Below are 18355 nucleotides of genomic sequence, written 5' to 3'. Positions count from 1 at the left end.
GGGTGTGGTGGGATACTGGGCATGAGACCTCTGAGTGGGAGGGCCCAGAGCTACTGGCAGGACCACTACACTAAGGGTCAGGGAGCAACAGATGGAAGGGTCAGTCTGAGGATCTCAACATGTGTCCAAAGAGTATGGTGACAGCAGGGAAGAGGCTAGGCAGACAAGCAGCAATTAGGGTGTAAGACGAGGCCACAGGGCAATTAGAAATCCAAAGGAATCAAAGCTAAAAATGTCAGGGATCAGGTAGACAGGCAGGAGGCACAAGCCACAACCCCATGACTGGAATGCCAGGAGGATAGAAGTAAGCTCTGCCGCGTAAACTTGAACAGAGGGCAAGACATTGATTCACAGCAATTCTGACTGTATTCATGCATTTATCCCTCCCTTCCTCCCTTCCTTCCTTCCTTCCGTCCGTCCTTCCTTCCTTCCTTCCTTCCTTCCTTCCTTCCTTCCTTCCTTCCTTCCTTCCTTCCTTCAACTAATGCTTATTGGAAGATTACTAGGTGGCACGCCCTCTGCTAGCCATTAGGTTACAACTCAGAACAAGACAACCCAGGGCCCAGTCCTCATAGAACTTATGTCCTAACGAAATTCCTTCTGCTTCCAATGGGCTGGGCATCAGAGCCCAAAGCCAGGCCAGTCCTGCATGTGAGGACGGAGAGGCTGTAGCAGTGGGGAAGAAGTGGGAGGAGGGGGCAAATGCAGGAGTTGGGCAGGACCCAGCCTAGGCCATGTGCCAGGCCCTGGCTTAGGCCAAGCAGAAGAAACAAAGATACAAAAGACCTGGATCCTATCCTCCAGGATTTATCCTCAAAGGAAAAGACAAATAAGGCTGAACTGAGAAGCGCTGTACTGAACATACAGGCTGCTATGAGAACACAGCAGAGAGAGAGAGAGAGATTCGACGTGGGGGACTGGATAAGGCGCTTTATAGAGCTTTGTGTCTATTTTGAAGTTGGCACAGGATTTTCTTAAAGAATTTATTAATAGGTACATTTTGTCATGAAAGAAAGAGCTTTGAGAAACGTGGAGAACAAGAGTTCTCCCTGTACAAGAGGCTTAACAGTCTTAAGCAGTGTTAGAATGTGGGTGTGTCTACCCCGCTTAGTGAGCATGTGTTCTTGTTCTGGTCTTTGGGCTTCCTGATGTCCAGGAGGCAGGGACCATCCTGAGGTCCTGAGGAACGGTGAATAATTTATTAATTACAAGATAATTTTAGACAATCAGCTGTCCCAGATTCCACTGGAGGCCTCTGGGACTTCGTGTCCCAGTAACCCTGTCATCCCAGAACCAGGAATGCCGTCAATACCGTTGGCCCACCCTGACCCTAGCCTTAAAAGGAAAGAGAGGGGAGAGGTCTATTCATCAGCCCAGACTTACTGAGAAAAGTGCCCGCCTCCCTCTTTCAGGTGCCAATCCTGTTCAGGGGCAGCCGTGGAGGAGGAAAAGAGATCAGAAGAGAAAAGGATATTGGTTTGCTGGAACATGTGGGACAAGAAGTTCCCAGAAGAATTTGTGAGCAACTTCCCAACAGTAAGGCCCTGGCTGGACCTCAGGATGGTCCTTCCTGGATATCAGGAAGTCCCAATGCCAGAACAAGAACACATGCTCAGGGGGAAGGCTCACTAAGAGGGCACCGAGTGGGGCAAATACCCTGGTAACCCGTTTATGGGGGCCGCCACAGAGATGCCAGTTGGATATTTTCCTCCTTCAGTCTACCATGAGTTTCTTTTTTCTTTTTTGAGATGGAGTCTTGATCTGTTGCCCAGGCTGGAGTTCAGTGGTACAGTCTCAGCTCACTGCAAGCTCTGCCTCCTGGGTTCCAGCAATTGTCTTGTCTCAGTCTCCTAAGTAGCCGAGATTACAGGCACGCACCACCATGCCCGACTAATTTTTGTATTTATAGTAAAAATGGGGTTTTGCCATGTTGGCCAGGCTGGTCTTGAACTCCTGACCTCAGGGTGATCCGCCCGCCTCGGCCTCCCAAAGTGCTGGGATTATAGGCATGAGCCACTGCACTTGGCTGTACCGTTCAAGGTTCTCTTTCACTGGGGTAAACACCTTGAGAGAACAGTTTTTGGGCTTTATATTCTCAGTTTCCCACACAGTGCCTAGCACATAGCAAGGACTCAACAAATTTCATTGAATGAATGAAAAAACATAGTTTACCAAATGACAGTGTACTCAAACTCTTTTAACTGCTAGCTATAGAAATCCAATTAAGACTGACTTGAGTAAAAAAAAAAAGAAACTGCTCACTTATTTAAAAAATTAAGGAAGGATTTCAGGCATGGCTTGATCCAGCTACTCAAAAAAAAGGTTATCAGAAATGTCTTTCCATCTTTCAGTTATTCTTTCTCATTTGTGGGCTTTATTCCCAGACAAGATCACTCCTTCTGGGGACAAGATGGTCACTAGTAGATCCAGGTTTACTTTCTATCAGCTGGGCAACCTCTCAAGAAAACAAACAAACAAACAAAAAACTCTTTTTAAATAGCACCAGGCTGCTGGGTGTGGTGGCTCATACCTGTAACCCCAGCACTTTGGGAGGCCATGGTAGGAGGATTGTGGGAAGCCAGGAGTTCCAGACCAGCCCAGCCAACATCATGAGACATAATCTCTACAAATAAAATAAATTAGTTGGACATGATGGTGCGCACCTATAGTCCCAGCTACTCGGGAGGCTGAAGCACAAGGATCACTTGAGTCTGAGAATTCGGTGTTGTTTAACCCACCCTGTTGTGGTATCTGTTATGGCAGCACAGGCAGAAATAGGGACACAAGTGCAGGTTCAGGGCAAGGTGTGTGAGCACTCTCAGTCCCTGGCCTCGGCGTCTCTCTGGATAGCTTCTTGCCTAGGGTGACTGACAGAGGGAGGGATGATATGAAAAGGCACCTGTTCTTCTCATGACCTAACCCCAATTCTTACTCCACGGGTTCATGACAGCCAATTCTGCTGGAGACTGTGTCTTAAACCTTCCTCCCCTAGTTTCCCTCAGGTACCCCTCGTGAGCTGTGATTTCACTGGGCTTTGAAATCTTAGGCCATTTGAGGCTGCAGTGAGCTATGATTGTATCACTACACACTCCAGCCTAGATGACAGAACAAGACCCCCTCTCTAATAAATAAATAAATATGGCTGGGCGCAGTGGCTCAGGCCTGTAATCCCAGAAATTTGGAAGGCCAAGACGGGCAGATCGCTTGAGCTCAGGAGTTCGAGACCAGCCTGGCCAACATGGTGAAACCCTGTCTCTAGCAAAAATACAAAAATTAGCCAGGCAGTGTGGCACGTGCCTGTAATCTCAGCAACAGGGAGGCTGAGGCAGGAGAATCGCTTGAACCTGGGAGGCAGAGGTTGCAGTGAGCAGAAATTGTGCCACTGCACTCCAGCCTGGGTAACAGAGTGAGACTTTGCAACCAAATAATGATGATGATAATAATAATAATAATAATAATAATAAAATAAATAACCAAATAAGTAAATAAATAAATATTGGAGGCAAAAATACACTGGTCTCCTGAGTTGTACGCTCAGCTCAGGACCCAGTGAATGGGATCAGCCACACTGCAAACAGTGGACTGAGAAGGTAGAAGGATGGTTCTGCAAAGGGAAATCAGGAGGTACTATTAGAAAAGGGCCAGGTAGGCAGTCAGAAAAGTGGGTGCCCACAAGACCTGTGGGATGAGCGTGGGTGAGCATTGCAACTCTACTCCTCTCAGTCTCAGCAAACACCAAAGCACCACTTAGATAAAATGAACTCTAAGAGTGCAGATATATATCTGACTTTGTGGGATATATTCAGAATTTCAAATTGGTTCCTTTACTGGAAGGCCCCTCGTTTTTACCTCCCAAGAATCTTCAAGGATTTTTGCTGGGACACACGTTGGGGACTGCATTTGTGAGTGATAGCCCTGCTTACCTCTCCAAGTCCTGGCTTCACAGTGTGTTCCTTGGGGTGCCCGGGCCCTGGCTTTCTTCTGATTTTAACCCCAGAGCCATAACTCAGATCTATACTTGAGACTGCTTCTTGCCAGGGCATCTCCTCAGCTTATGACTCGAGCCTTTCACAGTTTCTTCTCTTGAGTCTTTCCCCTAATTGCATTTCCACTTTAAAAATAAAAATCACCGCCAGGCGTGGTGGTTCACACCTGTCATCCTGGCACTTTGGTAGGCTGAGGGAGGCAGATCATTTGAGGTCAGGAGTTCAAGACTGGCCTGGCCAACATGGGGAAACCCTGTCTGCTAAAAATACAAAAATTAGTCGGGTGTGGTGGTGCACATCTATAATCCCAGCTACTCAGGAGGCTGAGGCATGAGAATCCCTTGAACCCAGGAGGTGGAGATTGCTGTGAGCCGAGATCGCACCACTGCACTCCAGCCTGGGCTACAGAGTGAGTGAGACTCTATCTCAAATAATAAAATAAAATAAAAACCACTTTTGATTTCAAATTAAACTCACTTCCAAATTACGTTTTTAAAGTGCTTTTGATTTTTAATTGCTATAAGAATTTGGAGAATGTCTCTTGATTTTTCCACAATTAGTTATTTGTCTCTTGTGTTAGGACTATAGCACTCAGAACATCATTATTTATGACATTTCAGATCTGTTTTGGGCAAATGCTCCAAATGCTATCCTCCCACTGACATAATATCTCCTTACTAGTAATATCTTCTTATAAACAGAACTAGTCGAGTTTGAAACATTCCTTTTGAAGCCAAGTATAAACATTATCTAAATGTTGGGTGTAATCCTAGATTGAGAAGGAATCTGTGTGGAATTTGTTTTGAAGTAACTGATGTCTGTATCTCCTCAATTCAGAACCCTCTGCCTTTATGCAGCTAGTTGCTAGTATTGTTCTTGAGATGTCTTCAGCTGTACTACAAAAATAATACTCAAACTGACTCTGATAGTAGCTCTGGTTTTTAAACCTGTCCGGTGATTTAAAGGCTCAAATATTTAACAATCATGCACAAAGGCTGGGTGCAGTGGCTCACTCCTGTAATCCCAGCACTTTGGGAGGCTGAGGCAGGTGGATCACGAGGTCAGGAGTTTGAGACCAGTCTGACCAACATGGTGAAACCCCATCTCTACTAAAAATACAAAAATTAGCTGGACATGGTGGCATGTGCTTTTAATCCCAGCTACTCAGGAGGCTGAGGCAGGAGAATCACTTGAACCTGGGAGGCAGAGGTTGCTTTGAGCCAAGATTGCTCCATTGCACTCCAGAGCAAGACTCAGCCTCAAAAAAAAAGTCATGCACGGTTTTTAGCACCTTGACTGAAAAATTTGGATGCATAGACATCTGCCGAGTTTTTGTCATGGCTGCATCAAGCTACTTATTGTGTCTTACAACCTAGGTATGTTAGAGACTTCTAGTCCCCATGAATACCATTTTCACCTCTTCTTCCTTGGCACATTGTTGGACTTTATTTCTGAGCTTCTGGTAGTGAAGTGGTGCCATGTGATTGAGTTCTGGCCTATGGAATATGGTAGAAGATTCCACAAAGGAACCGACAGCCCTAGAAGATGGCAGAACTGTAGACAAAAGGTTGAATCCCTGAATGATTGTATGGAAGAGAGCACACCCCTCTACCCCCTTAATGGCATTAGTCTGTGATGTAAGGGAGGAGCAGATCTCAATTGCTCTAAGCCACTGATGTCTTGAAGTTTGTCAAAGCAGCTAGCCTACCGTGTTAGCTGGGTACAATACAGCAGGTGATAATATTGCTTTGCAACTTATGATTTTTACATCCTCTTTTCTCAAAAGAAAATGAGAAATCAACATTTAGAGGACATTTATTGGATGCCAGGCAAATGGCCTAAGTCATGGGAAGGCAAAAATGAAGACGATATCATCCATGCCCTCAAGGGACTTGAAGTTTGCCCAGAGAACTTGGAATGTACTCTGGGAACAAACAACTGGGCAACTAATTATGAGACAACGTGATTGGTAGTTCTTAAAGATGCAGATGGAGGCCAGGCACAGTGGCTGACGCCTGTAATCCCAGCACTTTGGGAAGCCAAAGTGGGCAGAGCATCTGAGGTCAGGAGTTTGAGACCAGCTTAGCCAATATGGTAAAACCCTGTCTCTACTAAAAATATAAAAAATTAGCTGGGCGTGGTTGTGGGCACCTGTAATCCCAGCTGTGGGCACCTGTAATCCCAGCTACTCAGGAAGCTGAGGCAGCAGACTCATTTGAACCTGGGAGGCAGAGGTTGCAGTGAGCCGAGATTGCGCCATTGCACTCCAGCCTGGGCAACAAGAGTGAAACTCGTCTCAAAAGAAAAAAAGAAAAAAAAAAGATGCAGATGGAGTGGTGGTAAGGAAGAAATGGAAAGACTCCCAAAGGATGTGCTCTTTGGGCCAGGCAGAGAAGAGGTTCGGGTTAGGAAAGGTGAGGCAGTGCAAATACAAGAGTCATTGGTGCAGATGTCAGAATGACTAAAGTCCTTAGTATGTTTAGAGCAGGTATAAGACATCTGGGGGTCCCTGAGGCTGGGGAGGTAGGCAGGAGGACAGGGTTAGACAGGACTTTGCTGATCAAGCTAAGGGGTTTGGACTTTATGCTGGCAGTTACTTGGTCTCCAAACTCTTCTGATCATCACCCCATCAATAAATAATTTTAAAACTCTCCCCAATAGATGTATCTGTTAATTTAGGAATTAATTAATATAGGCTATTCACATATTACCATGCTTACATATCATCTGTATTATCAACAATACACAAACAGTAGCATTTTTAAAAATTTGAGATGAAAAATAAATAAAAATGAAAGTTTGAATATTTTCAGCTCTACCCCATTAGCTTGGCTTGCAAACCTCCTGGGATGTAAACTCCCTCTTTGGAGGCTCCCGCAAGAGACAAAAAATGAGACGGTAAAGGTCTGAAGCAGGAGACATCTGCTCAGATCTTGTTTAAGGAAGGTAACCTAGGCTGCCAGGGAGAGATCAAATCTGGGGAGAAGACACTAGAGTCAGGACAGTGAGTTCAAAATATTTTTCTTTTGTATTTTCTTCAATGATTTCCATCTATCCAATTGTTGACTCCTTCTAACTCCAGGCTCTTTGGATAAATCTATTTCAATATCTGGAATCCTCAAGGGGATGGAGAGGACCAAGAATGTAGGATTGAGAAGGCGGGGATGAGGATGAGGCTGTCTTCCTCCTATGACCATGCAGTCAGGACACCTGTTAGAACTCCTGGGAGGGAACCAGTGGTACAGGGAGCAGGAGAGCCCAGTGGGCAGCACAGAAAAGCATTCGTCTCGCTCTGTCTCCCAGGCTGGAGTGCAGTGGCACGATCTTGGCTCACTGCAACCTCCCACTCCTGGGTTCAAGCAATTCTCCTGCCTCAACCTCCCATCGTTGTCTCATTCTTAGCATCCCAACACAGTTTGCCTGGGAACGCCACTCCCTGAGACATTCACTGTGAGCCCTGACAGCCACGAGAAAAACATAGCTCATTTTCTCAGAATTAGGAGACTCTGGAGGGCTTCATCAGACTGGCAGCAAGCCTAGCTGCTAGTGAGGGTTAGTTATGGCAAGCTATGGAGTAGGTGGAGTAGCTCTCCAATCCCCAGTTCCCCTTGATGTGCCTTCCTCTTAATTCCTTGATCATCCATTCTTTCCAGGAGCCAGTGCTAAAAACCCGCTCACAGATTGGGATCTGATACCAGTTGGTTAGGCCTCAATCGGAATTTAAACCAACACATTCTTTCCCAAGGGTATTTACACTGTAAGCCTTACGGCTACCTTGTTCCTTATTAGAGAGACAGCAAGGATCAAATAGAAAGTATGGAGGAGTGTGGGGTGGAGACTCCACGCTAGGGCTCCAGAAACAAGTGGTCACCTGTTCTCAGGTCCAGTGGCCACTTGTCCAGGGTTGTGCAACCCCTCTTCCCATTTAGGTCAAGGAGGGGTGTTGGCTATTCTGTTATGTGGATGAGATGCCCACATAGGCACTGTGTGAGGGCTTTAGATGTAGGACCTTGAAATGCTCTTGAAAAAAGGGATTTTAGCATTTTTCTTTTCTTTGGCTTTGTTCCACAAATGCACTGCAGGAGGCAGGTTAGAGATAAACACTATGTAAGATGATATTTGAAAAGGGAATTATGTCTTTGTTGTTTAATATTTCAAAGCTTATGAAGTTGAAAGCTCATTTGGGTCTCTCCCCAATGTTTTCTTACTGTGGTACGTGTTGTCTTTTATTTCTTCTTCACATTCCACAACAGCACATCCTCATCCTTGGTACGAGCCACTGAGTTTTCACAGGCCCTTACAAGGATCTAGTGCTGAAGTCGCCGTTCTGTGCAATCTCTGTGGGTGAAGATCATTTCCCTTTCATTGTGGTCTACGCAGTTCATTGTGAGGGGCAGGAAATGAGTTCCCAGTACTTCTGATGTGATCAGAATCTCATTTGGTTTATATAGTAGGATCTAAACTGTAAACTGTATGCTATCATCTGATATATTTGCTCATCTAGAAAAAGATGAAGTAAATTCATGTCTCCGTAAGTTGGAATTATGCAGGCAAAATTAGCTTCAAGTATGCAGTTTGGGTTTTGAGAGGACATACTTTAAAATATTTTTGTGACTGTTCATGTTGAACTCACTAGTATATAGTTGGATCAGTCAGAGAACCTGTCTGAGTCTTATTTCTCTTGACATGGCACAGGATAATAATCCAACCACACAGGTTACAAAAGCAAAGTAGATGCATGTGATCATATATATATATATATATATATATATGAATAGTACTATATTATTTATTTATTGTGTTTAGAGATGGGGTCTCACTATGTTGTCTAGGCTGGTCTTAAACTCCCAGGCTCAAGTGATTCTCCTGCCTTGGCCTCCCAAGGCGCTAAGATTATAGGCGTGAGTCACCGCACCCAGTCTGAATAGTTCTATAGTATTATGTATATTGTAGTACTAATAAGTACTCATAGGTATACTACAATATACATAGTACTATTCATAGACAATGATATTTTGTAATATCGGAGTCATAGTGATAACAAATATATTACCATGCTCTGTGAGGGCATCCCAAAAGCCACCCCAAAGAAATCTAAAGTAACTGGTTCATTTAATGCATTACTTGTATCAAACATTTGACTAGAGAGAGAACAGGCACAGCATAAAACAAAAATGTCTCTTTGCATGATTTTTCCTGTAACCAATCAAATCAGATTTACAAATGTCCTCCTGTAAATGCTGAGGACTGTGAGGTCCTGAAATTATTAGTGAGCTAGTCTGGAAAATAGAAATTAATTATCCGATTCCCATTTATACTAATTTAAATGTGTGTAAAATGTTTAAAGGAACAGCAGGAATGTGGGCTGTGATCAAAACACTTTATTTCTGATGTCCTACTGTGCCTAATGGATATTACAGTAGGTCAAATAATGGTCCCTAAAGGTGCCTGTGTCCTAATCCCTGGGCCCTGTGAATGCTTTACCTTACATGGCCATAAGTCCTCTACAGACATGATTAAATTAAGGAACTTGAGATAAGGAGATGATCCTGGATTATCTGGGCGGGCCCAATGTAATCAACAGGGTCTGTATAAGAAGAAGGCAATGACAACTGAAGCAGAGATTGGAGCGATGTGGCTACAAGCCAAGGAATGCCAGCAGCCTCTAGGAGCTGAAAGAGGCAAGGAACAGATTTTGCCTTGGAGTCTCCAGAAAGAACCAGGCCTACTGACCCCCTAACAATAGCCTGGTCAGACTGGTTTTGAACTTCTGACCTCCAGAAGTGTAAAAGAATATAGATATGTTGTTTTAAGCCACTAAATTTGTAGATTTTTTTTCTTTTTTTTTTTTTGAGATGGAGTCTTGCTCTGTCACCCAGGCTGGAGTGTGGAGTGTAATGGCATGATCTTGGCTCATTGCAAACTTTGCATCCCATGTTTAAGCGATTCTCCTGCCTCAGCCTCCTGAATAGCTGGGATTACAGGTGTGTGCCACCATACTAGCCTAAATTTTGTATTTTTAGTAGAGATGGGGTTTTACCATGTTGGCCAGGCTGGTCTCAAACTCCTGACCTCAAGTGATCTGCCTGCCTTGGCCTCCGAAAGTGCTGGGATTACAGGTGTAAGCCATTGTGCCTGGCCAATTTGTAGAAATTTGTTATAGCAGCAATAGGAAATGAATACAGAGATGATGAGGAAACCAAACCACCACATCAAACCACCCTTGTGGACCAAAGCAGCCCTTCTGTATTCACAGCCCTGCAGTGTTTGCTAATTATATTATGTGGTTTATTCCTCTCATTAGCCTAGATCATAAGCTCTCAGGCTAACTATTCTCCTGAAATACCAAACTCAATGCTCCCATAGAATAGTCACACCATGTTGGATCCTGCCAAGCCCAAACGGATACATTTGGATATGTCTTATGAGTTGAGGAGGAACCATCTTCAGGTGGTTAATTGCATACGTGGAATTGTTGAAGAAGAAAGAAGAGCGAAGAGGATATGGGAGGGTCCAGGGCAGTGAAGAACAGAGGGATGGGGCAGTAGCATTTGTGTCTTTACAGCCCAAACATATGCCTGAGGCTGAGTCTGGTCAGGTAGCAAGCAAAGGCTGCAAGAAGTGCTTTTGAGATTTCTGAGATGTGAGGTACAAGTGGCCCCCTGTCCAGGCAAGAAAGGGCGACATTGAGTGATGGATAGAAGCATTTTCTCCACTTCTGTACTGAGTACAGCTCGGCTCTAGCACAGTGAGGAATGAGGGACAGGTGGCACCATTTGACCCTTTCTCGAGAACAGACTGGGGCCACCCCTGGATGTTGCTCCCTGGTCATCAAGCAACAGGGAGCCCCATGGCCAAGGCAAGGGACAGTCAGCATCCAGTGGGGGCTGGGGACAGGAGCACATGAAAGGACCATTGTGAGCATAGGCAAGACCCCTGGGGACTCAAAGAAGCACCTGGAGAAAATTCTATTTTGTAGACATAGTGGTGGCAGGAGGCAAGGACCTGTATCAGGTAGGTGGGAGCATGAACCAGCAGAATACAAGCTATTCGTGTTCACTTAACTTCATCTGTGCCTGGTGAAGCCAGGGGCTCTTCAGGTATCAGCTGGATTACTGGTTTGAGATTAAATTGATTGAATCATAGAAATAGACTAAAGTGCTCAGGAGCTTAGAAGCTGAGTAAGAACTGCCTGAAAAGCAGATTTTATTTGGAAAGCACTGAGCTCACCTGGGTGTTAATTTCACCCAGTAATTTGCTGCCTGGATACGGGGCTTCCTTGTTGGTTTACTGTGGGGTTTTATTAGTTCGTTTTGGTGCTGCTGATAAAGACATACCCAAGCCTGGGTAATTTACAAAAGAAAGAGGTTTAATGAACTCACAGTCCCACATGGCTGGGGAGGCCTCACAATCATGGTGGAAAGTGAGTCATGTCTCACATGGTGGCAAACAAGAGAAAAGTGAGAGCCAAGTGAAAGGGGTTTCCCCTTATCAAACCATCAGATCTCGCGAGACGAATTCACTATCACAAGAACGGTATTGGGGAAACCACCCCCATGATTCAATAATCTCCCGCTGGGTCACCCCACAACACGAGGGAATGATGAGAGCTACAGTTCACGATGAGATTTGGGTGGGGACACAGCCAACCGTCTCAGAGGCCAAGTTTCTGATGCCTTCTTGCTGATCGCAGTTTCCCCAGACCTTAGCACAGGGCTGGGCACACAGGGGCACACCACGACTGTTTATATTATCCAAATGAGTCCCTACGTTGGCTAAGCCAATGAGGCATGTTATTGGTCCTTGATTCCCTCTTATGCGTTTTTTTTTTTTTTCAGTGGGGGCGACGGAGTTTTGCTCTTCTTGCCCAGGCTGGAGGGCAATGGCTCGATCTTGGCTCACCACAACCTCCGCCTCCCGGGTTCAAGCGATTCTCCCGCCTCAGCCTCCTGAGTAGCTGGGATTACAGGCATGCGCCACTATACCCGGCTAATTTTTAGTAGAGAGGGAGTTCCTCCATGTTAGGCTGGTCTCAAACTCCCGACCTCAGGTGATCCACCTGCCTCAGCCTCCCAAAGTGCTGGGATTACAGGCGTGAGCCACCTTGCCCAGCCCCTCTTTTGCCTTTTACCTCCTAGGATTGTCGAGTGTTATCAAATCAGCAAGCAACATTCATCTTCTTCTTCAGCGAGTTTCATTATATGGCCTAGCTGTGGCAGAGAAACCAGAATGAGTTTCTGTGTATGGGTGACAGGGTGGGAATTTGAGCTTAATCTCCTATGGCCTAGCTGTGCATCATCCTTGAAAGCCACTGAATGACATCTGGCAAAATCCCAGGAGGCACCTCCAACCTCCTGTGACTTTACCAAAGGGCCTAGTCTAGGTTCCCGGTTGCCTTACAACTTCCCTTGAATCTGATGAGGATGAAGGGTAAAATACACTTGGCTAGAATGGAGACCGTGAGTCCCAAGTCAGGCCTCCAATCACTGCCTTTCCATCTTATGCCACACACCCTCCGAGGGGCGAAGGAAAACATCAGTACAGTTAGTATATTTTGGTCTCACAGACATTTGTGAGCATCACAAAGCCATTCCCCTAATTGCTCTTGGTTGAGTGATTACAACAGCCCTTGCTGCAAAACTCCCCCACGACCTAACCTTTCAGAGTCCAATCTTGTAAAGCTAACTCAGGGAGAGCTTGCTTAAATTACTGGGCCAGTATTATGTGAGTGTGAGGTTGCCAAGGAAAATGAGTCAGACACTAATCCCTTTGCTAGGAGATGAGAAAAAAAAAAAAAAGGCTGGCAGACCTTTACTATTTTAATTACCTGCTTCCAGAACAATAAAAGGGAATTCAGATCTTCCACTTACAGTTGTGCCTTCTTACATTCCCGTAAAGTACCTGCACTATTTCCTTGAGATGTAAGCCTTGGGCTTTTTTTCCTTTCAACTGTGTTCAAGCTATAGTTCTGACCATTCAAGTTTGGATAAAAATAAGAATTAAAATTTCCTTTGCTGGTTTTGGTTACAAATATTGGAACCAATGAACATTTAAACCTTGTTTCCTTCTTGAAAGATTTTTCAGAGTTTTAAAATGCCTCCTGGGAATGATGACTAAAGGTAATGTGGGATCCTGGATGGGATCCTGGGACAAAAAAAAAGGACAATGGGCAAAAATCTAAGGACATCTGAATAATGTTTGGACTTTATTTTATAATAATAGTGTGTCAATACTAGTTCATTAATTGTGACAAATGTACCATGCTAATGTAAGATGTTAACTCTATATGAGAACTCTCCATTATCTTCATGATTTTTCTGTAAACCTAAAACTATTGCAAAATAAGAATTTTATTTAAAAAGAGTGAATCCTGATCTCATTGATTACTCTTTGAAGATTAGTTTTGTGACAGCAGCAGAGCTCCAGTAGATAATCTGGCGTCACGATTTGGGCTAAACTGAGTGCCCATGAAATAGTGTCTAGGCACAACTCCAAATGAATTATTCAGACCTCCTGGCCACAGAGAAGATTCTTTTCTTTTCTTTTCTTTTTTTTAATGACCCAGAGACCGGGCATTTCGGAGATGCAAATGCGAAGTAATCCTTTTATGGGAAGTGGATCAAAACTGGGAAAGGAGATACACCAAGGCATGTTGTGGGGACAAGCCTCGAGGAGTACGTGTGTGTGTGTGTGTGTGTGTGTGTGATGTCTCACTGGGCTTTCATTGTTCTTCCTTCCTTCCTTTCTTTCTTTCTCTCTCTCTCTCTCTCTTTCTTTCTTTCTCTCTTTCTCTCTTTTTTCTTTCCTTCCTTCCTTCCCTTCCTCCCTTCCTTCCTTCCTTCCTTCCTTCTTTCCTTCCTTCCTTCCCTTCCTCCCTTCCTCCCTTCCTCCCTCCCTCCCTCCCTCTCTCCCTCTCTCTCTTTTTCTTTCTTTCTTTTTTGACAGAGTCTTGCTCTGTCGCCCAGGCTGGAGTGCAGTGGTGCGATCGATTGCAAGCTCACTGCAAGTTCTGCCTCCCGGGTTCACGCCATTCTCCCGCCTCAGCCTCACGAGTAGCTGGGACTACAGGCACCCACTACCACGCCCGGCTAATTTTTTGTATTTTTAGTAGAGACGGGGTTTCACCGTGTTAGCCAGGATGGTCTCCATCTCCTGACCTTGTGGTCCCCCTGCCTCGGCCTCCCAAAGTGCTGGGATTACAGGCGTGAGCCACTGCGCCCAGCCTTTCTTTCTTTCTTTCTTCTTTCCCTCCCTCCCTCCTTCCCTCCCTCTTTCTCTCTTTCCTTCCTTCCTTCTCCCTCCCCTCCCCTCCCCTCCCCCCTCCCTCCCTCCCTCCCTCCCTCCTTCCTTCCTTCCTTCCTTCCTTCCTTCCTTCCTTCCTTCCTTCCTTCCTTCCTTCCTTCCTCTCTCTCTCTCTCAATGTCTCTCTTTCCTCTCTTCCTTTCTCTCTCTCTTTCTTTCTTTCTTTCCTTTTTGGAGACAAAGTCTTGCTCCCTCACCCAGGCTGGAGTGCAGTAGCTCACTGTCACCTTGAACTCCTGGGCTCAAGCAAACCTCCCAACCTCAGCCTCCTGAATAGCTAGGACTATGGGTGCGTACCACTGGCTAATGTTTTTAATTTTTTTGTACAGACACGATCTCACTGTAGTGCTCAGGCTGATCTACAACTTCTGGCCACAAGAGATCTTCCCACCTCCCAAAGTGTGGGGATTACAGGCGTGAGCTACCGCGCCTGCCCGCATTGTGTTTTCTTATTCTCCAATCTGGACCCTGTTCCCCTCATGCTGCTTATGCCGCCCTCTGTATTTGGGATGATTTCTGTTTCTTATCCACTAAGAAACCACCTTCATCTCTCATGCTGTCTTCAAATCTCTCCTCTTTCATGACATTTTATTAGGCTGGGGGAATAGGTGACAGTTCTTGTTTGACTCAAACCTACTTTTCTTAGAGTGCAGCATCAGTCTATTGTAAGATAAATTTAAAAAAAAAAAAAAAAAGGTTTTGCAAGCCAATCTGTTATCACACAGAGCCTAGTACCTAGTTGTGTTAGATTTTTAAGCCACTCCCAAAAACCAGACTTTTGCTGTGATCATTCTATTGCAACCATTCTCATCAGGTTCCCAGTGAATCCCACCATCCCCATACTAAATTCAGTGATTAATTTCCTGGTCTCATTTTGTTTGACTTCCCAGCAGCATCTGACTTGGTTGCCTCCTCCCTTCTTTTTGAGTGAATAGCTTTCTGTTCCTCCATGATGTCACCTTCCCCTGGTTTTCTGTCTCCTTCAATGGCCACTCCTTCTCAGTCTTTTGGCTGGCATCTGATCTTCTTACCTGTTATTGTTGCATGTCCGCAGCTCAGTGCATGGCTGTCTTCTGTATGTGCGTCCACACTTTTGGTGCCTGCATGCTGTCCTGTGAAGTTCAATACCACCTAGATGCTGATGGTGAACTGAGATATGTCTCTACCTCCTGACCGCATCATGTTCACATGTCCCACATTGTATCTGATAGCTCTTTCTGAATGTCTAGTAGATATCTCCAACTTAACATGCCAAACACACAGCTCCTGATCCCCAAGGAAGTTCAGACTCCTATGAGAAATGTTATTGTATCTATAACTCGCCATTCCTCAGCCCCATGTTCCCAAGGCTAAGCTAGCTAAATATAGCAAATTGTCATTGATAAAGAGGCAATATACTTTAAAATATAAAATGTGATACATGTATGTTGTATGTTGAAAATTGAATGATATCAGGAACTATCCATATTTTTATTCACTAATAGTAAGATCTAATGAGTGTTTCTTTTGTGCCAGGTACTAAGTGTTTCACACATTTTATGTTATTTAATCCTTTCTGTAATCCTACAGGTAGATATTATGGCCCCGTTTTTTTTTTTTTTTTTTTTGAGACAGAGTCTCGGTTTGTCACCCAGGCAGCGGCACTCTCTCAGCTCACTGCAACCTCTGCATCCCAGAGTCAAGCGATTCTCCTGCCTCAACCTCCCGAGTAGTTGGCATTATAGGTGGTGTACCACCACGCCCAGATAATTTTTGTATTTTTAGTAGAGACTGGGTTTTCACCATTTTGGCCAGGCTGGTCTCGAACTCCTGATCTTAAGTGATTCACACACCTCAGCCTCTCAAAGTGCTGGTGTTACAAGCATGAGCCACTGCATATGGTCCCATTTTCATATCAGGAAATGATACACAGGGAGGTTAAATAACTTGTCCAAGGTCACAGAACTAGTTAATAATGGCTAAAATTTGAACCCAGACAGCCAACTATACTCTGAAGAGTCATGGTGGAAATTACAGTGCTATTTCCCACCCCAGGGTCTTGGGTCTATTCAAGGGAGATTCCATGCATTGTATTCTATTACTAGATGCTGTGGCATTTAGCCTAGATGTGTATAGAACCCTCATGCTAAATGCTATGATGTGGTGTCCTCATGAATGGATTAATGCTGTTATTGAGGAGTAGGTTGGTCACCATGAGAATAGGTTTCAAATGAAAGGATGAATTTGACCCCCTTCCTCTCTGTCTCTCTTATGTGTGTGCACATGCTCTCTTGCCCTTCTACCTTCCACCATGGGATGAAACAGCAAGAATGCCCTTGCCAGATGCAGGCCCCTTGACCTTGGAATCCCCAGTCTCCAGAACCATAAGAAAGAAATCTGTTCTTAAGTTCATAATCAGAATAGAGGACAATATGAGCAGAGTGCTGCTTCTGCTAACACAGGTATGGAATGTGGGACAAAGAATTCTCAGAGAGTGAGCCACTGGGAAGTCCTAACTAGAATATGTGGCTACTGTACCTTTCTACTTGACACAGTCCTTGAGAGAGTGAATTAGGCAATGAGTGCAAATCCTTCAGGCTTTTCCCTTGAGTGACTTGGTAGACACTCAGTTCATTGCATCACCAGGGTTCACATCCACAGCTTTGCACAGCTACCCCTTGGTCCCATGCCCACAGAACTGTGAGGCCTGCCTGTTCTTCCCACTGGGGCCTGTTGACCTACTAGCTCCCACGGACACAGACACAAGCCACTGGGCACTGAATTTTAAAAGCTGATAATGTAGCAGCTTTAAGCAGTGAAAAATATTAGTGTGGAAAAGAAAGCTGAGAAATCCAAGTCAGCTCTTGAAAAGCACTCATATCCATAAATACTTTATTGAAACTGTTATTTTCAGAAAATGCCCAATTTCTGTCAGAAAAAAAAGTAATGAAAAGTCTTTTTTTTTTCTTCCAAACATATTTCATTATTTAGTCTAAAAAAAAGCAAAAAACTTCTCAAGGATGGCTCTTTTTGGTAAAAAAATTTTCAAACAAATGAGATCTTTTCTTTTTGGTATTTTTTAAGGATGGGTTTTTAATAAATATTATGCACAATGTTTTTGAAGCGTTTCCTGTCCTCAATATACACCAACATACTTTGTGCTAAAAACTTTCCAGAAATATGTTTATTAAACAAAGAAATATATGCAAGACTGTATATGTTCTACTCATTTTGAGATAAAACATTCCCCTCCTCATCTTGCCTTTTGCTACATTATTTATCATGCTTTTTCACTTTTGAATAAAAGACCAATTTTTTAAAAACACGAACTATCCAATCCAAATGTTAACGCTCATCTTAACTTACTTTCTTTTCTTTCTTTGTTTTCTAATCAGCAAACTCTATAAAGCCTGGTGTGTAAATAGGCAGTAAATATAATACTATTAAAAGATAAAACAGAGCAAAGAAACAATATCAGCCGATGTTTTGGGAGTTCCCACTTTTCTTTGTTTGTGATCACAAAAAGGAAAAGAGATATCAGATCTGATATATCTCTTTTCCTTAATTGTTATTTAGCACTGAAGACTAGTGGAAAAGTCTAGCCAGATGTTTTAAAATAGAGACAAGATTTCAAGGAGCTTTCTGTTATATTAGCCTTAAGTGAGTTTATCTTTTTAGGGTCTAAATGAGAAGACCATTTCATTATTTGCTTAATGCACTGAAAATCTTTCATTTTCAAGGCAGGATCTCAGTAAAGAGGAATTCATATGCCTGGAAGCCCAAAGTAGTGTTTCATAGTGAAAGCCACTCATACATGTACATTATGTTCAGGAAATGCAAATGCAACAAGAAGGTGACCCTGATAATGGTTCTTCCAACCGTCACAGTTCCTGCCATGCAGCAGAAATTCTGAAGCTCTTAAAAACTGTCAGACTAGGCATGCTTTTTAAAAAAGAGGAACAGAGAAATTACTTACATCTCAGAGTTCCATCGTGAGGCCTTGCCTCTCCACTCCACAGACCTCTGCCTGGCCACGGATCCTTCACCCTGGCTTGACAGCTGGTTTAATCTGCAAGCCAGGGTGGAAT

The 18355-nt window shown here is 44.1% G+C and overlaps 1 protein-coding gene and 1 long non-coding RNA gene across 2 annotated transcripts in view; one reads left to right on the top strand and one right to left on the bottom strand.

Annotated features, from left to right (window-relative positions):
• Positions 1 to 1550, top strand: part of LOC144339670 (uncharacterized) — a 14919-nt gene extending 13369 nt beyond the window's left edge. Inside the window, exon 4 of the long non-coding RNA XR_013414940.1 lies at positions 1413 to 1550. This is a non-coding gene — a long non-coding RNA (uncharacterized LOC144339670). The remainder of the gene's footprint in view (positions 1 to 1412) is intronic.
• EPCIP (exosomal polycystin 1 interacting protein) overlaps positions 1 to 18355 on the bottom strand; it is a 20354-nt gene extending 1999 nt beyond the window's left edge. Inside the window, exon 1 of the mRNA XM_001093585.4 lies at positions 18244 to 18355. The gene's annotated coding sequence lies outside the window, so the exon portion shown is untranslated. The remainder of the gene's footprint in view (positions 1 to 18243) is intronic.

This window comes from Macaca mulatta, chromosome 3 (genome assembly GCF_049350105.2).
Source record: "Macaca mulatta isolate MMU2019108-1 chromosome 3, T2T-MMU8v2.0, whole genome shotgun sequence".
NCBI classification, from domain to species: domain Eukaryota; kingdom Metazoa; phylum Chordata; class Mammalia; order Primates; family Cercopithecidae; genus Macaca; species Macaca mulatta.
This window is presented reverse-complemented; position numbering and strand designations above follow the sequence as displayed.